Source organism: Podarcis muralis, chromosome 5 (genome assembly GCF_964188315.1).
Source record: "Podarcis muralis chromosome 5, rPodMur119.hap1.1, whole genome shotgun sequence".
In the NCBI taxonomy this organism is placed as follows: Eukaryota; Metazoa; Chordata; class Lepidosauria; order Squamata; family Lacertidae; genus Podarcis; species Podarcis muralis.
Window position 1 is genome coordinate 25,195,525 of NC_135659.1, and position 26,435 is coordinate 25,221,959.

The 26,435-nt window shown below is 42.6% G+C and overlaps 1 protein-coding gene across 1 annotated transcript in view; it reads left to right on the top strand.

Moving 5' to 3' along the window:
- OLFM3 (olfactomedin 3) overlaps positions 1-26,435 on the top strand; it is a 161,579-nt gene that overhangs the window by 50,230 nt on the left and 84,914 nt on the right. The gene's annotated exons all lie outside the window — the stretch shown is intronic.

Genomic DNA, 26,435 nt, shown 5'->3' on the forward strand with positions numbered 1-26,435 from the left:
AATTATCCACACAAAATTATCAGAGGTGGGATGGCCATCTGTCATGGATGCTTTAGTTGAGATTCCTGCATTGCAAGTGATTGGACTAGATCAGTGTTTCCCAACCAGGGGCCATATGCCCCCCCCTCAGGATATTCCAAGGGGGCCACAGGTGAAAAATGCATAAATGGGGGCCACAACATGAGGATAGGGGGGCACAAAGGGAAGTGAGAACTGAAGAAGAAAATCCTTTTTTAAAAAAAAATCCTGATTGGCTTACTATCCATTTGGCCAATCACAAGTGGGTGAAATGGATGAAGCATCCGACAAGGGTTCAAATATCACCTGTACCCTGAAACCATATGGTGGCCTTGGGCAAATCAGTATCTCTTGACCTAATCTACATGCAGGCTTGTGGGATAAAATTAGGAGTAGCTCCTATGCTTGTCACATTGGTCCTCATTTCTATTCTCACCAGAATGGCAAGAGAAAAAGAAAGTTTGACAAACTCTGACCTGGTACTGGAGACGCACTGATGGAATCGAAAGGGCTGAGCGTATGAAATGTTGCAGCGCTAGCAGAGAAAGGTGAAAAGGCATCTCTATAAATCTGATAGCGAAACTTGAAAGAGTAGCTGGTGGAGAGTAGCCAATCTTTTTTATCTTCCCTTGTCAAAATACTGAGCACAGCACAGCACATAAACTTAAAGGCGTCCCAGGAGTAAAGAAACATGACAGCTTTAAAGGGTATCGTGGAATGCCAAGAACGAACTGATGCCCATATGATTAATTTTTTGGGGGGAAATAATTTAGTGTGATTTAGGGATCCATTTTAAAAAGGGCCATTGCTCGCTCATTCACATACATTAATGTTACTGCAAGCTGAAGTCTATATCAAGCTATTTGTGGGTCTTCCCCTGTAATATGAAACATGGCTTAATTAACAGTGTGCTTGAGCCTTCTGCATTCATTTCTTATTTCCTGTCTCCCAGGCACCACTGAAATAATGCACCTTTCAGTCTTGTGCATCTTGTGAATCAAGCTTATGGCTCAGTTTAATGGCTCTAATATGAACCAATATGTTAAGAGGTGGAGGAAACTGCCTTGGGACCCGGGAGGCGGCTATTATAAATGCTCTTGAGACCCCAGGCAGGAAGTAGAGAAACTGGCTTGCTTAGGTCACTTCCCACAGTGATTGTGGCTCTTTCTTCCCAGGGCATCTATTTACTAGAGCATGACCAGCAAGCCCTTCCTGACATGTAATTATTATTGTAAGGAATATATGTGCTTGCTACCTAGGGATCTGCCGGTAGGAACGAAGAAAGAATTGATCTGGTCTCCTTTTCGCAGCAGACCAACCAGGCCTGACACTTTTGAACTTGCTTGTGGATCAGAACAGAGGGCCCCATTTGGGTCACACATTTCCTTGGATTTTGCAGTGTGGTTTTGATGCAAAAAAGGCAGTGCACAAAAATACTTATTTTACACAGACAGGCATGCAAAACACTTTATGAGGAAAATATTTGGAAAAGCATTGGAGGGGAAAGTGTGCTTTTCCTTAAAAAAAATAATATGAAAAATGCGTTGCGCAGCATTGGAAAATGTGTGATTTACATTAAAATGTATATTTTAGGAATAGCATGAAAGGCATTGAAAAAAAAGCATGCAAAAATGTGTACAGGTTAAAAGATGAAGGCATTGCTCACCTCACATCCTCGAAAGTTCATCTTTTCCTGGCTAGTTCACTTGCATTACTTACTGATGGCATCAGACAGGTGAATGATCAGTCTCTCTATAGTCTTAAAGGCTTGTTTGTTTTTGTTGCTGTTGTTTAGTCGTGTCCGACTCTTCGTGACCCCATGGACCAGAGCACGCCAGGCACTTCTGTCTTCCACTGCCTCCCGCAATTTAGTCAAACTCATGCTGGTAGCTTCGAGAACACTGTCCAACCATCTCGTCCTCTGCCATCCCCTTCTCCTTGTGCCATCAATCTTTCCCAACACCAGGGTCTTTTCCAGGGAGTCTTCTCTTCTCATGAGGTGGCCAAAGTATTGGAGTCTCAGCTTCAGGATCTGTCCTTCCAGTGAGCACTCAGGGCTGATTTCCTTCAGAATGGATAGGTTTGATCCTCTTGCAGTCCATGGGACTCTCAAGAGTCTCCTCCAGCACCATAATTCAAAAGCATCAATTCTTCGGTGATCAGCCTTCTTTATGGTCCAGCTCTCACTTCCATACATCCCTACTGGGAAAACCATAGCTTTAACTATACGGACCTTTGTTGGCAAGGTGATGTCTCTGCTTTTTAAGATGTTGTTGTTTTTACTAACTGAAAATCAGTCATGGGGAGGTGCCTGTTTGAGTGGAGGACTGAGGTGAAAGAGGCTGCTTATGTAGAACACGTGGACACCCATATCATACGGTTTTGGTTTCATGGTACTGAGGTGTTTTTCTTGTCATCTGATTTGGCTCGTGAAGGTGGGTAAGTGACCCAAGACTTACACATCCCTATCCCTATAGCTATAATTAAGAACAACTGATTAATTAAAAGATTGTTCAGATATGACCGTATTATGCCAAAAGATTAGCAATCAGGGCCGAGCGGAAGGAGCTGAGATGGGAATAATAAGATTTCCCCCGAATTCCTCCAGCAGTATGATTGTATTGAATATTCTTAATGGTCTTCGATTCGCAGGCATTGCCAAGCTGAAATGAGATATGGAGGGGAATCATATCTTTATGTTCAAAAGCATCCCTTCCTTTCTTACTTCGATTCATGCCTTCGACTTCTAGCAGCCATGAATGAGACAATAGGGTGCTCTTGCCTGGCTTCTTTCCCCGACCCACTGGCTGTCACATTGGGGTGATGGTAGACACAATACCTTTCCACACAAAGCCACAAAGAAGCCACTCCATTATTGAGACTAGATGGCAAATCTCCATTCAGCTTAATCTTCCTTCCTTTCTTTTTTTAATCAAGCATTTTCTTTTCTTTCCTTTCTTTTCTCTGAAGATGCTCCAAAAAGATTCGTAAAACAATGCACTCCCTCGCCATCTCTCTGCTTGGGGTAAGCCTCAGGGAGAGTTGGGTGAATGTGAAATAAGAAGGCCTAATTAATTTCCCCAGATAACTCAGCAGTGCAGCTATAACAAACAGATTCTTTTCTATGCCACTTCCAGCCAGCTGAGATCTCCTTCAAAACAACAGCAATGCCTTGCTGGATCAATCCATCAATAGTTCAGGGATCCTCTCCGTTTTGGGCCAAAAGTTAGCCTTCCAACAGTGGCCTAGCCAGATGTTTCTGAATTTCCCCTTCCAAACCCACCACACCCCAAAAGCTTTTATATTTTCCCATAAACTCAAGGTCAGCCCAACCCATTTTGCTGCCTGATGTGAAGGATTTGCCCTCCACACTTCAATTCTTCAGTCTGGCAGGTGAATTCAACACTGGCATCCTCATCTGCTTCTGAGGACATGAGATTTAAAACAGCGCAAACAGTACAGTCTTTTACATGTCTTCTCAGAAGTCCTGTCACATTCAGTTCACAGGTAAATGAGTTTCTATAGGATGGTGGTCCAAGTATCCCATCTTCAAAATGTAATGAGGATGTCATAGGCCTTGCTGTCTCCACATTCACACCATACTTTTAAAGCACTACAATACCACTTTAAACACCCCCTGGCTCCCCCCCAAAAAAATTTTGGGAGCTGAGAGTCGTTAGGAGACCCCTCTTCCCATCCTAGAGTTACAATTCTATGGGAACTGTAGCTTTGGGAGGGGAATAGTGGGTCTCCTAACAATTCTCAGCACCCTTAGCAAACTACAGCTCCCAGAATTCTCTGGGGGAAGCCATGACTGTTTGATATTACATTAAATGTATTGTGTGAACATGGCCTGTGAATGGTAAATACAGTGGTACCTCGGGTTAAGTACTTAATTCGTTCCGGATGTCTGTTCTTAACCTGAAACTGTTCTTAACCTGAAGCACCACTTTAGCTAATGGGGCCTCCTGCTGCTGCTGTGCTCCCAGAGCCCGATTTCTGTTCTCATCCTGAAGCAAAGTTCTTAACCTGAAGCACTGTTTCTGGGTTAGCGGAGTCTGTAACCTGAAGCATATGTAACCCGAGGTACCACTGTAAAACTATCCTTCTGTCTTTACTTGATGCATATTAACTCTGATTTGTGATTTGACACTTTAAAAAAATTGTTTGGCTTGCATATTGTTTTTAAATGTTTGTTGTGAGCCACCTCAGTATCCCATGGGGAACTGAAAGGCAGAACAGAAATATTTCAAGTACTGCAGCTTGGTTATAAGAATCTCTTAACTATCCAAGCTAGTGTTTAGAAGAAGAAAAAAGTCAGTGCTACGAGAGCAAATAATGTCTGGTAGGCTTTGAGGGATTGATCAATATATATTTTTTTTGACCAAATGAGAATGGAAATGTACAGGAGAGGAAATAATTTTAGTTGATAGCATTGCTGAAAGGTGGAAGAAAAGCAGAAATAGCTCTTAATTGATTGTCAATACCACTCAGGAAAAATCAAATTGCTTTAATAGCTAAGAGAAGGACAGCTTCTGAATGAGTCATATTTCCCAGATAAGTGTGTTTATTTTTTTTTTAAGAAAAAGAAAAATCCATCCACACATTTAATGGAAATTGACATTAGTCTTTCAACCCACCATGCTTGGGCCTCAGTGATCTTCAGGATATGTAGTTTTGATTTATGTAGGTGACAAACATTTGATTTGTTTTGAAAGTGTGAGGGCTACAAAGGAACAGAAAGCTATCTGTAGTCCAGCTTGTAAGCAAATGATTCAAAAATGCCCACAGCAAAGGAAATCACACCAAAATCAGCCAAGATTGCAGCGATGTTCCCCAAAAAGACAGTGGGAGCAAACAAATTCTACCCCGATTCTTAGGTATATAGCACCTCCAGCCAGCAGATGGCATCATTCTGTTCTTTTACTGCTTACACAGAAGGATACTAATAGAAGCAATGAGTGAATACATTGGATTACCATTACATATGAGGCTCTGTTGGATACTAAGGCCTTGCATGGTTGATTCACTGAGATCCACGGTTTTCAGGAGGGACACGTTCACTATAACTTGGTGTACTGTGATAGCATTCTGCTAACAGCCACCAGTGAATAATGATAAATAAATAAAATTTTATTTATATCCCACCCTCCCCAGCCAAAGCTGGGCTCAGAGCGGCTAACAACAGTAAAAATAACACAGTTTACATAAAATCACAATCAGTTAATTGAAATACATTCTAAAATCAATTCAATTCTAAAATCAATTCAGAGTCAAATTAATGGCAACCATTGGGCCATAGAGTTCCATGAGGATTACAGAAGAAGGGGGTCAGACTGTGCCTTGGCCTAAGACCTGGTGGAACAGCTCTGTCTTGCAAGAAAGATGTCAAGTCCCGCAGGGCCCTAGTCTCTTGTGACAGAGCATTCCACCAGATCGGGGCCATGGCTGAAAAAGCCCTGGCTCTGGTTGAGGCACATTGTTTGTGCATATGGGACAGTGATAGCTCCTGCCTCCAAGGAGTCTATAGTCTACATTTTGGCAGTGGGTAAGGCAACACTGAGGAGAGAGAGGAGGAAGACACAAAAGAGGAATTCACAAGTGCCCTCCACCTCTCCATTGCGTGTGTCAAGTGTGTGGGGGGTGACTACACCCCACTAGCCCTGTACCCCACATGCCCACGAGTTCTCCTTCCACATGATCAGGAAAGCTGCATGTCTGAGGCTCCCAGTTTGCATGGCGGAAACTAGAGCTTGTATGAGTACTGGCTTGCTGTCCAGACTTTGGGTCAAACACTCATAAGGCATTCAGTTTTGCTAGCATGCTCCGCTTCCACATGTTTGTAAAATGAGTGCAGGCATTTCTGAATGGCCCTAAGGTGGGATAACCAAATACTTTGGTTATTGTTTGTGTATATAGGTTAAGGGCTGAGCCAAAAGCTTCACAGAGAATAGATGTTTACAGGAGAGTTAGTGCACTGTTCTGGGCAGATGTGCTTACTGGTCAAAGCTGTTATGTACTGAAGTTCTCACCCTGGGCCAGCAGGGGGATACTGTAGATAGTTCAGGTCCACATATGCAAATAAGGGATCGAAAGTGACGTTCAGTGATTGGATAGTTACAGAAAGTTGTTACAGTTACGTTGTACTGGAGCTCTATATAGGCAGGCTGGCTGAACCCTTCAGTTCAGTTCCGTTCTCACCTGTGAATAAACAAGAGCTGTTTGGAGAATCACAGTGTCATCTGATATGTTGACCCACAACTTAACAGAAACAACCTCTAGCCGTCTCTCACACAGACACATTCAGGGAAAGAGAGGCATACCAAATCTCTTGTCTGCCTTTCTTTACTGCTTTCTGAAATAGAGATCTGTAAAACTACGGCGAGCTGCAATTACTTTATATTGGCTGATTGCTTCCAGAGTCAAATATAGGCAGCTACTCTAACGTGCTAAGTCAATCTGTTTTAGCTGCTAGGAAGTCCAAAAGCAATCCATTATGGCTATTGATGCTTATTTTGACTTCCCCTATTTTTATTTGCATCCTGATGTGTTTGTGTGAGGAGGTTCCTGCCTTCCTATTATACAGAACAGCCTTGAGCAAGGTAATCTTGAATTTGTCATCTACTCATCAGCGTCTTGACGTGCCACTTTCCCCCACTGGGGTATTTGCTGTTTTCCGAGATAGTATCCATCTTATTCACTGTCAGAGGGCAGTTTCATCCCATCTAATTTCCTTCTGAGCCATTTGTAATGCCTTGTAAAATAAACGCCAGGCTGGACCAGTGAACACGCATGGAACTCCTTCTTATCAAGTCAGGCTTTCTCAAGGGGGAAGTCAGGGAGAGGAGAAAAATGGCGGACATTTCAACTGCAACCCCTGACCGCATTTGACAATCTCCTCCTCTGGGTGCCTCTGTAACTTCATCCCACTCAATAAGAGATGAGGAAAAGTTCCTTCAAGCCTACAGCCTGCTCATGCACACGATCAATTCCTCACATCTTAGGAATCAGGAGCATGTCAAGGACTTTCATGTGCTTTCTCATTTGTGGAACATGGTGTGCAATCAGATGCAAACACTCTTACATTGCTACATGGGAACACCCCACCCACATGATCAATACATCCATTGAGGGGTGTGTGGCTACCTATGTACACATACACCACACATAGTGCCCCCAAGCTAATTTGTTATCTCCTCACCACTCCTCAAATGGCTGTTTTAATGAGCTCAGGTGGGGAATGATTTGCACCAGGTCTAAACCTTTCTGGCCACGCAACAACCATTTACATTATTATTTATTTTCCTTTTGGCCACAGTCACCAAAAATTGGTGGGGTTTTGGAGGAGCAGGAATTTTGCACTTGGGGCTGGATGTTAATAGGGAGATCCCTCGTTGCCTTATCACATTGAGTTATTTATTGGGGGGGGGGGCATGTTTAGGAAATGTCCTGAAGCAACATGAAACAATATGCTGATCTTCACAAGGCTTGGGGGGGGGGGGGGAGTTCAGGTATTTGACAATAGCCATGGTGACCAAGTGAGATATCAGAGTACAGTGATACCTCGGGTACCGTTCTTAACCTGAAACTGTTCTTAACCTGAAGCACCACTTTAGCTAATGGGGCCTGTTCTCATCCCGAAGTAAAGTTCTTAACCCGAGGTACTATTTCTGGGTTAGCGGAGTCCTAACCTGAAGCATGTGTAATCTGAAGCGTATGTAGCCCGAGGTACCACTGTATACTAGATAATGTTATTCTAGAATACTTTTGCTGTATTCTGCCTTAGTCAAACCACACCTGGAATACTGTGTCTAGTTCTGGCACCACAGTTTAAGAAGGGCATTGACAAGCTGGAATGTGTACAGAGGAGGGTGGTCAAGATTATCAAGGATCTGAACACCAAGCCTCATGAGGAACTGTTGAGGGACTTGGATATGTTTAGCCTGGAAAACAGGAGACTGAGAGGAGATATGATTTTTGTTGTTGTTGTTTAGTCGTTTAGTCGTGTCCGACTCTTCGTGACCCCATGGACCAGAGCATGCCAGGCACTCCTGTCTTTCACTGCCTCCCGCAGTTTGGTCAAACTCATGCTGGTAGCTTCGAGAACACTGTCCAACCATCTCGTCCTCTGTCATCCCCTTCTCCTTGTGCCCTCCATCTTTCCCAACATCAGGGTCTTTTCCAGGGACCCAGCTCCAAATATCTAAAGGGCTGTCACATGGGAAATAGGTCTAGCTTGTTTTCTTCTGTTCTGGAGGGTTGGAACTGAACCAATGGCTTCAAGTTACAAGAAAGGAGATTCTGGCAGAACATCAGGAAGAAGTTTCTGACACTAAGAGCCGTTTGACCATGGAACAGACTTCCACGAGAGGTGGTGGACTCTCCTTCCTTGGAGGTTTTTAAGCAGAGGTTGGATGGCCATCTGTCATGAATGCTTTAGCTGAGATTCCTGCACTGCAGGGTGTTGGACTAGATGACCCTTGGGGTCCCTTCCAACTCTACAGTTCTATGATTCTATGATCTAATAAAATTGCTTCTCATTTCCCCATTTGACCGCAGCTTTTATAGCCTGGACACTTGAGATCCTAAATCAGTTTGCTATCGATTCCTGTCTGTTCTCAAAGCCTGGAAGCATCCAAGACTCAGCACATTGGTTAGCAATTAGCTAAGCTTGTTCCAAGTCATTAAAAAGTTCACCGCAAACAATTAAGATGTCTGGACAAACAGGTTTTTATCCTAAAACCTATGAATGGAAAATCAGCTTTGCAGCCCCAAAGATCCATTCTGATTACTGTCACGCTCTGACTTGCAGCCCTTCTGAACATCAAACTGCGATGATTGCCTCTTAAAAATGAAAAGGTAGCTTCTTGGAAACATATTTTTTCTATATTAAATCTGCCTTAAACCATATATTTAGCAATAGTCTTCAGTGAAAAGAAATACTCATTCCTCTTCTGTGTGATCAGAATCCACTCTCAGAACACACTCTGGCAATATGCTATTTTATCTTGGCTGGATTCAGTCAAAATCATAGCTGGTGCTTGTCCTCTCATTGGAAGATTATTGAGCTAGTGAATGCAATGCTTTGTCCACTTCCACATCTGTATCTCTGACATTTGCAAGATGTACATTTACGACACTTTTATTTTAATTGGATTTTCCTTCTGCAATACAAATCCCCCATATAAAATGGTGCTGGTATCTGTGTCTCCTTTGAAAAGTAGTACGTCTATTCCCAGTCCTCACCCTTGATTGTAAGAAGGGCTTATTAAAACATAGTTTGCATATCCTTGGAAGTTAAGCCTGTGAAATAGTCCTTCTAAAGTTTCATTTTCATATCTCCCTTGTTAATTTGGAATGCAATTCCACTTCAAATGCTATGTAGAATGGTCAATTACAGAGACCCGATTTGAATGAGGATTCCCCCTTTTATATTGCCCCCAAATTAGCTGGCCTATATTTCTCCCGCTAGCTGCAAAGTGACTCCTGAGATGGTTTAATTCACTATTTATATTTGCTGTTTATGTGTAATCGTAATTAATATATTAATTAATACATACACATTTCGAATTGACATTATTACACCTGCTGAAGACGCAGCTCTTTACCCTGGCCTTTGAAACCTGAGATCATAGAATCATAGAATTGTAGATTCGAAAATGACCCTTTTTCAGCAGGGGGCCGGTCCACTGTCCCTCAGAACTTGTGGGGGGGGGCGGACTATATTTTTTTGGGGGGGGGATGAACAAATTCCTGTGCCCCACAAATAACCCAGAGATGCATTTTAAATAAAAGCACACATTCTACTCATGTAAAAACACACTGATTCCTGGACCGTCCGCGGGCTGGATTTAGAAGGCGATTGGGCCGGATCAGGCCCCCAGGCCTTAGTTTGCCTAAGCATGATCTAGTCCAATGCAGGAATATGCAGCTGTCCTATAGGGGAACAAACCTGTAACCTTGGTGTTAACAGCACCATGTTCTAACCAGCTGAGCTATCATTGGATGTTTTTAAAGATTTGCCCTATTCGCTTTATAATAAATTGTTTTGAGTGATTTCAATGTTGTATTTTTAATTTATGTGTGGTGTAGTAGTTAGAGTGCTGGCCTAGGACCTAGGAAACCAGGTGAACTTGGGCCACTCACTGTCTTTCAGTCTAACCTACCTCACTGAAGAAGACTAAAGTAAAAATGCAATGGGCTTCTGTTAATATCTTGTGAGTCATAACTGTTCACAAGGTTGTGGGTTTAGTTTACATTTTGTCAATATACACTGTCACCCTTCATATATTTTTGAAACAATTTAGTGCATTTTTATAATTATAATATATGATAGATGTCATATTTGTGATGTTCTATTACGTATCTGTTATTTATTGTTTGTAAACCACTTTGGGATTCATTTGAATGGAAATGAATGGCAGGGGGTTGGACTAGATGACCCTCGGGTCCCATCCAACTCTACAATTCTATGATCCTATGAAAAGTGGCATAGAAATATAATAAATCAAATCCAATCTTTTTTAAAAATTGTTTTAGATTCCATGGAAAATTTATTTATCTATCTGATCAGTTTACATCAGTTTGTAATAGCCAACTTTTTGATCCCAATTACTTTTCTTTATCACGTCTGCAGATGGTCCGGATTTTTTTCCTTCTTTGTTGTTGTTCCGCCTAAGCCACTGAGCATTACAAAACGCCATAGCGGTGCGCGACACCACTAAAAATCCGACAAGTAACATCAGATAAAAAAACCAAAACAGTTCTCCAAAGAGAAATCTGATACTGCTTTCTGCGTTACTGCTGGTTTGTGTTTATGGCTTTTTATTTTACAATCTGTCACTCTTGTTTTATCTCAGGCTGTCTCTGAGTACACCTTGGGTAGGCAGGCAGGGCAGAAATTGCCTGAAATAAATATATTAATACATGACCGTTCCTCAGACATCAAACAAGGTTATGTATTTTTAATGCAAATCAGCATCTAACCTGGGGGGAAAGCCCTGAATGGCTTCAGGCCATGAAATTGGGAGGAGCACCTCTTCCTACAAGATGCTGCCTATCAGGTGTGGTTATTCAGGCTCTGCACTGGATTCAGCTGAAGCATGGATACCAGACTGAATCAGGTCGATTTGGTGGAGGGGAGGACATGGGCTATGCCTGAGTTGGGCCAAGACAGCCCTGAGTCAGATCCAGACACCCAGGGGTGAATCACTGGGCAGGAAGAAGAGGCAAGAGACCCATTTTGGAAGGGGGGGTTTCAGTCCTAGGTGTTACTTGGGTTGTAGGACAAGGCCTTTTCAAGAGTCCCAACTGTGGAACTCCCTCCCTCCCCTGTACTTTTTAATGCTCTTTCATTTTACCTCATTATGGTTTTTATTTATCTGTTTTTGGCTTTGAAAACTCTTTTTAATTGCTTTGATATTTGATTCTTATTTGACATTTGAAATTATATCGGGAGCTCTTTTTGGAACCAAAAGGCAGCGTGGAAATATTTAATGATTAAAAGAGAGAAGTCAGCTTAAAAAGAAAAATGAAAAACCCTCCCAAACTAACAGTCACATTGAACAACTAAAATAAGTATTTGACAGTCTGTAGACACAAAATGACTTGTACTGATGGTGTTGTTTGACAAAGCCATTCCAGGCACTAGATCAGAGATCTGCAACATTTGGGAAGCCTGGGATACGTTTGGAAATCTGTCATGAACACTTCAAAATGCCCATTTCGCGGAAGAAAAACTGGTGAGGCCCCGTCAATCAGGCAATCACCTACCCATCCACCCACCCACCCCAAGAAATAAAACAGAGCCAAATTCCAGTCCCCTGTTAAAGAAGGGAAAAAACAGTTAACACTCCCAACCAAAAAACAACAAAAGACACAACTAAAGAAAATGGGAAAGAGGCTACAATTTATTTGTTTGTTTCATAAAATGTATACACTGTTTGCTTGTTAAGAAGAAAAGCCTCAAAGCGGTTTACGGGGGGGGGGGGGTATAAATTTATCAATACTACAATACAATATGATAATCTTTATTGTCATTGTCCCATACAGAACGACAAAATTGAAAAAAAAATCTACAGAAGACATTCAAAACCAACAAACCTGCTATCCCAGTTATCCCAACCTGGTTAGCCCCCTAAAAACTCTGATACCCCATTTTTAAAATACAATATATTCCCACAGAGACTCCTTACACTGCGTTTAAAACCAAAATCGCATTTGGATAGAAACTGTTTCTCAGGCGGCTAGTCCTAGTCTTTATAACCCTGTACCTTCTTCCAGAAGGCAGAAGCTGAAAGAGATCATTTCCGGGGTGCACACTATCCTGCACTACCTCTGCAGCTTTCTTATGGCACCTGGAAGCATAGATTTGATCCAAGGTGGGAAGAGTGAACCCAATTATTGTCTCCGCAGTCTTTACAACCCTGGACAGCATTGTTTTTCCCCTGGCCGTGCAGCTCCCAAACCACACACACAGACCATAAGTTAATACACTCTCAACAGTACAATGGTAAAATGCCATCAACAGGTCCTTTGAGAGATTGTTTTTCCGGAGTATTTTCAGAAAATATAACCTCTGCTGTGCTCTCTTCATCAGGACTTTACTGTTTTCTCCCCAGATTAGGTCATGTCTCAATTCCATTCCCAGAAATCGAAACTAAAAGCAGATTAAAATTTGCCTCAACCTTCTAAACATCTGGATAGTCTTGTCTCAGCAAACATGATTTTAGGATGCCTGCCTCATATCAGTAGGCAGAGAGTTTCAAAGTGAAGGTAAGGTAAAGGTAAAGGGACCCCTGACCATTAGGTCCAGTCATGGCCGATTCTGGGGTTGCGGCGCTCATCTCGCTTTATTGGCTGAGGGAGCCGGCGTACAGCTTCCAGGTCATGTGGCCAGCATGACTAAGCCGCTTCTGGCGAACCAGAGTTGCGCACGGAAATGCCGTTTACCTTCCCGCCGGAGCGGTACCTATTTATCTACTTGCACTTTGACATGCTTTCGAACTGCTAGGTTGGCAGGAGCAGGGACCGAGCAACGGGAGCTCACCCCGTCACGGGGATTCGAACTGCTGACCTTCTGATCGGCAAGCCCTAGGCTCTGTGGTTTAACCCACAGCGCCACCCACGTCCCACACTAAAAGCTTGAGTTCTATGTGGCACCGGATACAGTGCCAGTACATGGAGGGGGTTGTTTGAGGGATCTCTCGTGCTCACAGTCACTCGACTGAGGACTCCAGAATTCGAGTCTTTGTAGTAAAACCCTTAACTTTACCTTGCCTTTGTTACATTGCAGGGTGACATCAATCATAAGGCAGGGAGCTTAAAGCGTGGGAGGGGCAATTTACCACATGATGCCGATTGTTTATTTGTGCATGTTTAAAATTGTTGCCCACTTCAAACCTTCAGCATCCTACAAATTTGCTTAAATGGCAGCGTGTTCTGCGCGTGAATGCCAATTAGATATGAACGAAGGTTTCTGTGGTCCACAGCGAATGTTCTCTTCTCTCTCTTTTCTTTTTGCTCATCAGCTGAGGGAGGGGAAGCAGAGTCGTTCAGCTGACACAACCGAAAATCTGCTAATTTCTCCTTTGACGCAAGTCTCTGCTTGCATACCAATGGAATCTGATTATTTCAATATAAATAACCACGTTTCCCCCGGACTCAGTTCTGTTGAAGTTAACGGGCGACTCTGAAGGGATTTGCATCGCCGGCGAATTTGGCCCATTAACTTAACATTCAGGCAACATCTTTCCGAAAAAAAATAAGTGCTGCACAGATGTGACGGCTTGAGCTTTGTCGAAGCCTTCTGCAGCAAGAGAAACGCCATATGCAGGAGAGGGTGGTGGAAATAGGCTTGTGTGGGTGGAGGAGCAAAAGGGTCTCCCAGTGGGGGAAATTTGAGAACAACACAATGAACAGTCCTTCGTGGGAGAACGGGGGGGGGGGGGGGAGCTTGTATTACAACTTGCCTGCTTTAACTTGGCGGCTCGATTGTTACTCTGCCAATTTCCCATTAGTTTCCCACTTGTCAAGTTTGAAAATCTTCAAGGCTTATGAAAAATCCATAGCCATGGGGAAAAGGCAAGGCACCAATAATGTATGCAATCTAATTTAACGTTCTTGCAGAATATTGAGGGGCAGTGCTTTGCTCATATTTCAGAAGTGCAGAACGTGTGTGTGTGAGAGAGAGAGAGAGGGAGAGAGAGGGAGAGAGAGAGAGAGAGATTCCCTTTGAGTATAACTTATCTCTTCGGCACAAATAGTGGGTGGCATTCCATTTTACAACAGAGTAGGCCCACTGAAATTAGGGGTCGTGGCTAAGTTAGGTCCATTAATTTCAGTGGGCCTACCTTGAACAAAACTTAGTTGAAGACCACCCTTTATCTTGGCATTTAATGTGCCAGGGATGTCTTGTTTAATGAAAATGGGATTTTGTGTGTGTGTGTGTGTGAATTTAACTCTTTCCTCCTCCATGCCTGCTGTGATCAAAATCATTGGTGGTGGTGTGATGGTGGGGAAGCAAGGGAGAAACAGGTTGTGGTGTTTGGGGGAAATGGGGGCCTTTGGATGACTGAGGGTGGTGGAGCTGAATGCAGAAAAGTCACAAGGGGAAATGGGATAGGAGATAGGAGTGAAGCGGTAAGGGGGATCAAGACTATGGAAAATTTTGAAGTTAAACATGAGAAACAACCAGGAGTGGACAGGGGGGTACTTCAGGAGTATACAGTGGTACCTCTGGTTAAGAACTTAATTCGTTCCAGAGGTCCATTCTTAACCCGAAACCGTTCTTAACCTGAGGTACCACTTTAGCTAATGGGGCCTCCTGCTGCCGCCGCACAATTTCTGTTCTCAGCCTGAGGTAAAGTTCTTAACCTGAGGTACTACTTCCAGGTCAGCATAGTCTGTAACCTGAAGTGTTTGTAACCTGAGGTGTTTGTAACCCAAGGTACCACTATAATATAGTACAATCCTATTCAAGTGGAATTCTGCTCATGCAATGGGACTTCCCCTTCCTCTCCTTCTCCTGTGGGCCCCACACACCTGCTCTGGAGGGTTTCCCAGCCTTCTGGAGCAGATTGTCTCTGTAGAATTCCTTCCTTCCTTCCTTCCTTCCTTCCTTCCTTCCTTCCTTCTCAAACCACACGTTTTCCAACACCCAATTGCAAGTAAGTCAATGTACATGTAACTGAAATGATCACACATTCTCCCTTGGGATGGGCTGTGACTCAGTGCTAAGACCTTTTCATGAGCTTTTCATGTAGAAGATCCTAGGTTCAACCTTTGGGATCTCCAGGCAGGAAAATAATGATAATAATACTGGGCTAGATGAGAAAGCGACCTTACTGAAGAACTGATCAAATCAAAATCAAGTAGAGAAAGGTAGCTCATAGTTTTAAAGTATAGAGAATCAAAACAGTCCATGAAAATGTATTTATTGAATGCACTCCCAGCAAAATGCGGCTTTCATTCCTTTTGATACACAGGAGTCAAGCTCTGTCCAGCTTCCTGTCTCAAGCATTGTAACTCTCCCCTGTGAAGCAAGTCACAATTATGTTTTCTGTCAGCAGCAGCAGAGAAAAGCAGGAGAATAAATTCCTCTGAAAATATTTTCATTTTTGAACACTGCATTATTTTCTTGAGTTCTTAGTATTTCAGACCACCTGGCCTTCTGCAGCTTTTACACCACAACATCTCCGTATCTTCATATCTCAAACTGATCTCCATCCTTGATGATGTGACAGTGATAATTATTGTTTTATATGACGGGATATGCTAAACCAGCCCCTTCAGTGGAAGCCCTGCTCAATAACTTCTGCTTGCACAATGGGGCTTTCCTTACCTCTCTCATGATAACCCCCAGAACAGCGCATGGCGTTAGGAGAGAGAGTATCATTCCATCTGGCAATGTCTGCACAGATTAAATGAATGGAGGGTTGTTAAATTTCACCCCGTGATTTTTTAATGGCTCTAACAATCTTCAGCTCATAGATCAGGTGGCTATATATTTTTTCGACTTCCTGAGGCAAGCAATTACAAGGGATGAGTGCATCTGTTCTGCACCCCCATTGTACCAGGGTGAATTTGTGGATGCCAGAATCACTTCTGTAGTTCAACTTGGATATAAACACATACCCTGTTTGTATATCACCTGCTTGCGCATGACCACTCATAAGCCCATCTGGCATGCTCCAGCCTCTGGAGCAGCCAATGGTAGTGGACACGCCCTCTTCTCATTTTATTGCATGCAATTGGGTCATGCAAGGTGACGTCCTATGGAATCGAAGGGCATCCCAAAGGTAATATTGGAGGCTGTCTCGCAAGCCCTGAGCATCATGGTCCCTAGATGATGTGATCATCTTGTCCCACTTTGTGAAATGGCTTCCAGGTCTTCTTGGGATGTCATGCCTGGTGACATGTGTCAAGCTTTCAGTGTAGTGAATGGACCATGTTATTCCAACCTACTGGCTGCAGTGCATGTGATCAGGGAACATGAGGCAGCCTTCCAGAGTATCCCTGGGATGTGCTGGGAAGCTGTAGGAGCTAGCCAAATTAACGGCCGGCATTGACTGCTCACAGTGCTTGATATCCCAGGCATTTTCAGAAGGGGTTAGAATCCGTGTATGTGTGTAAGGAGCTGGGTCCTGTTCTCACTGCAAAATCTAAGCAGCACATGGCATTTCATTTTGGGTTCTACCTGATGTGAAATTCAAGGGCACTCCTGGCGTTTCCTAACTTTCCTAACTTACATTGCTCTGGACTTGCTGGCACCAGTTTGACAAAAGATGGACAGCAGTGATTTAGGTAGAATTGCCACCTCTTAACCTGCCCAATTGTCAATGCTTCGGCCATTGCCCACGACAGTAGGGCAAAACAAGGAGGGCCATGGTAGAATTGCAGTTGTCCCCAAATTTCAACTTTACTTTTTGAAGTAAAGTTTCAAAGCAAATGCAGAGATTTAAAAAAGAGTTTGAAAGAAACTTTGGAGAAGGAGGTGCGGTCTGCTCATTCCCACATGTTTCTCAAAGAAAACATCAATGTGCGTTAGTAATCAAAATAGACGGAGGGTGTCTTTTGCTAGATGATGGGTATAGCACATTATTTCTTTCTTTATTACCTGCCCTACACCCTAAGTCCCCAGGCGCTTCCCTATGCATAGTACCAAATGGATTACTCATGAGGAATTCCGTTTATGTGGCAGGTGTACTCATATGCAATTAGATAGCCCTCTTCTATTATCTCAGCAGAAATGATCTCTCGGCTTGTGTCAGTAACTCATCTGAAGCAAACGGTGAGTTTCCACTCCTTTCAAAGCACAGCATGATTTTTGACAGCAGGAACCCCTCACCCTGCCTTTTAGATACCAAGTTTAGATCCTTTCAGGAGATTTCGGCCTAACATTTATATCTAAAATGGCATCTGACAGTCCTCAGAGTCATTCTCTTTTTCTGTGCCACTGGATTAGTTGAGAAACCAAAATAAGCCACACAGGATTTGTAGAATTTTAGAGGGATAAATTTCCTTCTCCATTTTCTAATGGTGCCATAGCAAATTGTTATTGTAAAACCTGAACTCATGCAGGAAAGCCTGGCAAAAAAATCCTTTGCTCTAGTAAACGACTTCAGGGCTTATCATATAACAATAACGGCTTTAACATTAAGTCTGGAAGAGCACATTACAAATTGACTATAGGAAGCTGTGAATTCCATTATTTGCAATCAAATCAGGTTTCAATCCATTTAAAGTCCCACTGCCTTTTGTAGTTAAGTCTGGAAATTTAGGTTGCCTATGTAGAAGTGGGCTAAGCTACATATTACACACAAACCTAGGCCCTGTGGGCCATATGACATGCAGTTTGGTGCCACTTACATTTTTAGACTGTCTGCGTTTCCTACTAACCCTTTTTTTAAAAACACGAAAAGCTGCTTTGTAATGGAGAGATTAGGGACTGAGCTGCTTAACCCTTGGAATTTTGGGCACTGGAAAAATACCTTTCTGTTTAAGCAAGTTATACTTTGCCTATTTACTGAACTTACTTTTTACTTTGTGGCAGCTGTTTGCCTTAAAGACCGCATTATTTTGGTTTATGAACTCTTTTTCTTGATGGCTGTGTAAACTTCTTTCTGACCATCCCTGGAGCATAGCTGTCTATCCATACTGGAAACGGATAAATAATAAATAAGTATTGCAGTCCTAATCTATTTGAGAACTTGCTTAAAGGACATAATAATGTTACAATCTGTACATATCATTGGACCTTCAGCCTTCAAAAGATTAGTGAAGGACTATAGGTCAGTCTGCTGCGAGTCTGCATTGGATTATAAGCTTTTTCTAGGCTTACCAAAGTCTTCCAAAAGCAACCCTCTCTGTAAGGAGAAAATAGCTTTTTTCCTTCCCTTGGTTATAAGATGTTACTTCGGATGAATACTTCTAATATGACATAATGTGCACCAAGGTTTCTAGACTCGTTTGCATTTGAAAGCTGTGAGCCCTTTTGCAGAGAGGGGGGGGGAGAATGATCCATCAGCTTGATGTCAGAACTGTTTACTGTGATATAAACGGCTTGCTCTGCTCCATTACAATAGCTTAAAATATTGGAGACCTAGCCAAGGCTCGGCTGAGCAACACAAAGCCTAATCACATCATTTCTGTGTGCCTGTACAACTTCTGCAGTAGCCTGGATTGTGGTAATCATTGAAGAATCACTTATTATCCATTGGAGGTCTAAGGTCTTACGCTGGAAGGATATTGTCTCGTTATTGTCTGGGAGATGTATAAAGGGGCGATAATGCATTTATGCAGTTGGGGAATCACAGTTGTTGGTAATGATTAACATCTCTGGGGAATGCTTGTTATTCTTAATGAAGAGCTGTCTCAATAGTGGTTGTGCTTTGCTTTGGACAAAGCAAGTCTCCCAAGATGACAATTTTTGAAATTCAGGATCAAAAAAGAATGGTTGCATTTCCACCCCACCCTGCTTCATCCAGGAAGACTGTTTCATTGGGAGCTGACTTTGCAGTCAGTCATAGATTTATGCCATTAGGTGTGCATCCAGAGAAAACTTGGCAAAGCTGCAATGTCTAACCGATTAATCAAATGAAATTGTTCATTAAAGATCTTCCAAACAATTAAAAATGCTGTTCCTCCCCTCAGTTAATTGAGTGCCATTTTAGAGGAGCATCTCATCTTCTCCACTTTCAGTTGGGTCTCCTATTATCTCCCCTTACTCTTCCCCAACACATTTGGGTGAAAAGGAAAGTAAGATGGATGCAGGCACAGAGGGTCAGAGTTCTCTCACATGCCAGTTCTGCGACCAGTCCTTACCACAACTCTTGCAGAAGTTGATTAAGCAAGAGGAAATTAAGTTTATGTCCCCATGGCCACAAAGCCAAGATTTTGCACTGGGTATTTCCAAACAGAGTGTGAGGCTCCGCACTTTAGCAGTTTTCTTTTGGGTTAGGCCCCCTTGAAATCAGTAGGATTTCCATCACAGAACAATTGATGCAGAAATGATATTTCCCCCAGGCCAGTTCAGAACTGCTGGTTGTCAATATATCTTGAGATAAGCAGATTTTACATGAACCAACCAATCGGCCAACTAAAACTCACACAATTAAGCACCTCAGATTTCTTCAGCTGGGTGACAGATCTATAATAAAGATATCATGTCTTCCCCAAGCAAGGGTATTTCATACGAAACAATCCTTTGTGAATAAACATGGCATGTGTTTTTTTGGTTCATACTATTTGGAATGCAGGACACATTACAACACTTCCTTCATTCAAACTAAATATCACGGTTCAGAATGAAGCTCAATCCAATGGAACAATGGAAAAAATTCAGGTAGGTCATGGGAGCATCATTCTCCCCATTGCCTATCCCAATATCTGGTATTTACAGGTATTTTCATCTTAAGATGAAAGTTCCATTTAGCCATTCTGTCTAATAGTCATTTATAGAGCCATTCAAATTCATTGCTATCACCACAACATGAGGCCTGTCTGGCTAGTTCCTATGAAATATCATTACTTATTCAAGAGATGGCTTGGACTTAACTTCTTCTATCAGTAAACTCTACACTTGAGTAAATATTTATATATGTTAGATGAACTGTTAATTATTGATTATTACTATTTTTAGTGCTATGCTGCACTAATATCATACATCTTATTGTGTTTAGATTTTGATTTTTCTGCGAAGTGTTTTGAGCACCAATTTACTTGTGGGAAATGTGGTATGTTGTTGTTGCTGTTGCATTTATACCTCACCCATCTGGCTGGGTTGCCCCATAATAAAATGACAATGGCAATAAGATAAATTTGTAATGTTAGTTCTTCTGTGTGCAGTAAGATAACTGTGAAATTACATTTATGCTGTTGAAGTGGAGTGGAGAACATATGCCCCCCCCCATCCCAATGTTGTTGGATTACAATTCCCATCATTCCTGACCAGTGGTAATGCTGATTGAGACTGATGGGAGCTGAAATCAAACAACATCCGGAGGTCTAGTTTAAAGCAAAAGAACCCTATGAAGTGAGAGCATTTGACACCTGGGCAACAGACCAAGCAGGCACACACATCACCTGGTCATAGTCGGAGGTTCGGTGGGTGCATTTCCTCCCTGTTGTGTCACAATGCATAAATTGCCACCCTCATGGAAAACATGTCTCATACACCCTGGTTCTGTGACTGCTGAATTCACATGCCATGCTGTTAGAAGTATCGGTTGGTTGCTCGAGAGCAATCAGGCAATAAGCTTCAATAGTCTGTTTTAAAAGGTTTCTTATTGATAAAAACCGTTAGAATGCAGAGTGCCTCTATTCCGTGTCTTGCTCATTCAGTGGCAGAATCTGAGAGTGGGCGGTCCTTAAACCTTCCCCAGCAGAGTAGTTTTTTTGACGCCCAGTCTGCGCCTCCCCTCTCGGCATGGAAGCCTACTGCGCAAGGAAGGCGTGGGTAACGGAGGACCTCTCTCTCCTCCCCGCTTTGCTCAGGCAAGGTGTCCTGGCACCGCCTCGCCTCCTCCGATCTTCTCTCCACTAGAGGCATGGCTGCCTTCTCCGCTGAGGAAGTGCTGCTTCCCACAATCTTCGAAGGCTCTCTGTAATCCATCCGGCTTTTCTCCTCTTGCCCCTGTGCCGATGGCAGTTCCCTGACACATGCATTATTAGTTTTGAATGAACCTTCAAGCAATCCATGATCCAGTGCGTGTTCACGACTGTAAACGGGGTTTGTTATGAAACAGCAGGTCACGCCCAGTTAAGAGTCAGCCTGGTTAAAAGAATTCACAGGCTATATTAGACTAGGTGGAAATGACCGAGTGCACCCCTTTTATATTCCAGTCTCCGATCTATGTAGTATAGCAGAAAAACCGACTGGGAGCACCTTGCTCCAAGGCGACCTTTTGGCAAACCTGACAAGTTTGCATTGACTCTTGCCCGAGGTTTTTTTTTATAGCGTAAGCTTTAAAAAGCTCGTAAATGACATCCAGCTTTTATAAGGCACGCATCTTGCTTCAGTGAAATAACGTTATTAAGACAGGTTGAGCCGACTGTAAATTTTGTCAAGGAAAGACAGCTTTGGTGGTAGAAATAGGATACGTCTGCTAAATGGAATTTCTCCAATTAGGAGGATTAGTAGGTCATTTTGCGCGTTGATTTAAACAGGCCTGCTAGAATAGGAAATAGAGTTGGGGAGTTCATTGAGACTCTGATGTAGCATGTAATGAGAAAGGGAAGCTACAGGGCCTAATGGAAAACAAAAGCTTTTTCCTTTGGCTCGTTGCAGCTCCGGTTCCCCTTTGAATTATGTTTCCATTAGCTTCAAGCAGTTCCTGGAGTAGTGAAGCCCTCGCTTCCAATTCATTCATAAGCTGATCCATTGTGGGCCTAATGGCCACAGAGGATGCTCTGTGCAAGATTTGCTGCAGCAGCCTTTTTATTTTATTTATTTGATTTTAAATATATAATTTTTATTAGTTTTTTTAACATATCATTTTCAACAGTAATTAAACATACTTTTACATCTTATTCAAATTTTTGACTTTCATCAATCCTGTCTGAAAATTTTCCAAACTAATCTCTCAGTATGCATTTCTAATCTTCCCTATTACATTTCAAACTCATAACCCATATCTCTATCTTTCTACTTTGTAACACTTCGTATATTTCTCCTTACAAAACTTCTTGTAGTCCTACTAGCGTAATTTGTTGATTACAGTTGCTCTTCAAATAATTCATATACTTCTTCCAATCTTCTGTAAATCTCTGGTCCCGCAGGTTTCATTTTTTAAAAAAATGATATTTATTAGAAGTTTAGAGAATACAGAAAAAAAGAAGAAAAGAAAAGAACCACAAAATTTAACAAAACATACATTACAATACATAAAAATAGAAAAAAATACATAAAAACCAATACAACAATGCAACAAAAAAAAGGGGGGGGGAACAGACATCCAATATTCCATTTCTTTATCTTTCATTTGCTTATTTCCTCGACCTCCTCACACCTCCCTTTTTGTATTCTAGTTTAATTATTTGTTTCAGCAAATTCTTTCCATCTTTCTCAATTTTTTAGGTAATTTATCTTAACAATCTAACCTATTAATTAACTCAGCAAATCCTTTCCATCTTTCACTGGTCCCGCAGGTTTCAAATCCTTCCTGTCATTTTGTCCAATTCTGCATAGTCCATTAATTTCATCTGCCATTCTTCTTTCATCAGAATTTCTTCTTGTTTCCATTTCTGGGCTAACAATACTTTATTTTATATTTTTATTTAAATGATTCCACGGGAGACCAAAGTGTGGAGCAAGCAAACTCTACTTAACATTGTGTGGCTTGGGCTGTGGCCGCTGACGTCAGTATGGCTACTGCCACGTTAGGTTTCAGATCTCTCTTGGGAAGGTTCTCAGATCTGCTTCCATTCATACACCTACTCAAGGAACATTTCCCTTCCTGCTATCATGGCCTTCTTTGTTAAAAAGGTGTTGAAACCTTTTGAGTTTCAACAAAAAGGCTGGGATGCAAGTAGCCTATACATGCACACTGGGCTGTATCCACTGTTACTACTTAAAAGGAGGAGACGAGTTAGTCACACCCATCGATTCTAATGGGTCAGCTTAGAGTTTTGCGATGGTAGTACCATCTTTGCTGCAGAAACATTGATCAGAAATAGAATGATTTGTGCCAACAATTCTGGAAGGGTGTGGCACATCACCCCGGTGTGGCAGGAGAGGGTGGCAAGTGGGGCAGGAAGATTCAAGGATAATCAAAGAAACATTTAAACATTATATACACACACACAACCAGATACAGCATCCCTGCCTCTTTTCAAGAGCATTGGCCATTCTTCTACAGTTCTCCATGACATTTTGTTGTGAACAGGGATTTCCAACTCTGACAAATATGAAAGATCAGAAAAGAGAAGGGCTTCTTTGCATTGATGAGGAGATGAGAGTTTGTCTCAGATTAGATCTACTTACAATAGCTTATCCAGCTATTGTGGCCACACCTCTTATTAAGTTTGCATACGTACTTAAGGTACATATGTAAGAGGCTCATTTAGAAATATATTTTGGGAATGATTCATGTTCTTATGTAGCTGCATTTTTTATACTTCCTGGATGGTCTCATGATCATATTATAAAGTAGTTGTGTTCTATGTTATAAACCAAGCACTTCCAGGAGTAGTTTCTTTTTGTTTTCCGATGTATTTCTTATCAATAAAAAAATTGGTGTGGTGCAAGCAAATTTTTATTCTGAAAGGTAGCCCAGAGAAAAAAGTTTGAGAACCACTGATTTATCCCTTTCTTTTGCTATGACTTTATCTTAAAAGAAGTTTTACAAATGATTGTTATTTACCCTGAATCTAAAGATTTTGCAAGTGTATGACCTACCTCGATAATCACTTACAAACCATTGACTTGGTTAAAAATTGACGCACTCAGTTTGTTGATAGACATGCCCTTTTCTCCCATCAATTTCATTGAGGCTTCTGTCATTCAAGACAGGAGAAAATCACTTGCATATAAAGTCTTGTTGAAATCCTGAATAACACTGTGTCTTCCTCCGCTAGCCTCTAGCTCAAATTCGATTCTTAGTTCTATCTCAAGGGAACAGGAAGCAAAACATTAAAATAATACGGGAGAGGTGAGCAATCACTCCCTTCCCCCTGTCCAATTTCTCATTATGCACGACCCAGATTATTTTACAAGGGATAGCAAGCCAGGAAGAGATGTCAGATTGCTTCTGTTCTAATCAGTTCACCAAGTCTCTTTCTTACACATCACTTACTTGTGGGCTGCAGAAGAAGGCAGCCAGCATGCCTACATTGGCTGGCATGGCCTCCTTCCACGTACACAATTAAAGGTAATTTGGCAGCCCATCAAAATGCTGAAAATACATACCTTCTGGTGGTTTTCAGAGCCAGCATTATTTAGGGAGGGTAGCCTATCATTTTACTATGCAAAAGTTAAGTTACAAAGCATTATTAGGAGCATAATAAGCTGCTTTATGGGACGCGGGTGGCGCTGTGGGTTAAACCACAGAGCCTAGGACTTCTGATCATTCGAATCCCTGAGACGGGGTGAGCTCCCGTTGCTCGGTCCCTGCTCCTGCCAACCTAGCAGTTCAAAAGCACGTCAAAGTGCAAGTAGATAAATAGGTACCTGTACTTCCGGCGGGAAGGTAAATGGCGTTTCCGTGCGCTGCTCTGGTTCACCAGAAGCGGCTTAGTCATGCTGGCCACATGACCCGGAAGCTGTACGCCGGCTCCCTCGGCCAATAAAGTGAGATGAGCACCACAACCCCAGAGTCGGCCATGACTGGACCTAATGGTCAGGGGTCCCTTTACCTTTACCTAAGCTGTTTTATACTTAGTAAGATCCTTGGGTCTATCTAGCTGTCTACACTGACCATCAGGATTTGAGGCATAAAATCTCTCCCCAGCTCTACCTGGAGATGCTGGGGATTAAACCTAGGACCTTCTGCATGCAAACAGATGTCCTACCACAGAGCGACAGCTCTAAGGAGACAGTTTACATACCTTCTCTGAAAACAGGGCTACCAGCCTGTACTGACCTACCATGCAGCTTTGAGTCGGGCACTCACTCCACAGCTCCATCACGTGGAAGAGGTGGTAATTCTCTCTCCCAACTAGACACAAAGATACGCAGCAGGCATATATTTCTGCAATATAAAATATGAGTGGGATGTGCAAGAAAATGTTGCAGTGCATCCTCAGTTCCTCAAACGAGTGTTTCTGTTCAGGGTGCCTGCCTGCCTGCCAACAAGCCATTTCAGCTGTTGCCAGGTTTTCCATCAGCCACGCCACCCAGCAGTCAGCATTCTGAGGCAACTGAGCATGCTCAGTCCTCAGTAGGCTCTTTTGGTGTCCTCCAGAATATGATAAACTGGGAGGGAATCACGCAGGCCATTCCGTTCCCCAACCAACTTGAGTTCTCCCTGTGTGTTTTTCTTTTCCAGTGAATAGTCAACATTGCACTGCCACCAAGCACACAACTGGACACAGGAGAATTAGAAAAGGTTCAGAAATGGGCAACAAAGGTTACAAAATTAGAGCCTTTTTTATTTTAGAGCAAAGGTAAGAGACAAAATGATAGAATATAAAATTAGGCCTGGTATGGAGAAAGTGAGCTATTTTGAGGGACAGTTGCTCCCTTAAGTTTTTGTTTTTTTAAAAAAAATGTTTTGTTGTATTTCTATAACCTTGGGATTCTCCCAGCATGCTGACAGGAGTAGAGGAAGCTGTCTTATACAGAGTCAGACCCTTGGGCTATCTGTCTCAGTATTGTCTACCCTGACTGACAGGAGCTGTCCAAGATTTCAGGCAGGGTTCTCTCCCTAACCCTACCTGGAGATACCAACAGACTGAACCTGGGACCTTTTGCATGCAAGGCAGATAATCTAAAAGGTAAAGGGCCCCTGGACAGTTAAGTCCAGTCAAAGGCGACTATGGGGTTGCGGTGCTCATCTCGCTTTCAGGCCGAGGGAGCTGGCATTTGTCCACAGACTGGTTATGCTGGCCACATGACCCGGAAAGCTAACTGCTTCTGGCACAACGGGACACAATGACAGAAACCAGAGTGCACGGAAACGCCATTTACCTTCCCGCCACAGCGGTACCTATTTATCTACTTGCACTGGTGTGCTTTCAATCTGCTTGGTTGGCAGGAGCTGGGACAGAGCAATGGGAGCTCACCCCATCACGGGGATTTGAACCGCCAACCTTCTGATCAGTAAGCCCAAGAGGCTCAGTGGTTTTGACCACAGCGCCACCTACGTCCCTGCAGATAATCTACCTAAAGCAAATAAGATGTTAAAATGGTTGCTGAACAGTATCACTGGAGGCTGCAGGTCGAAGTCTTAATTTCTGAATGCTTCCCCATTTGGGAGGTG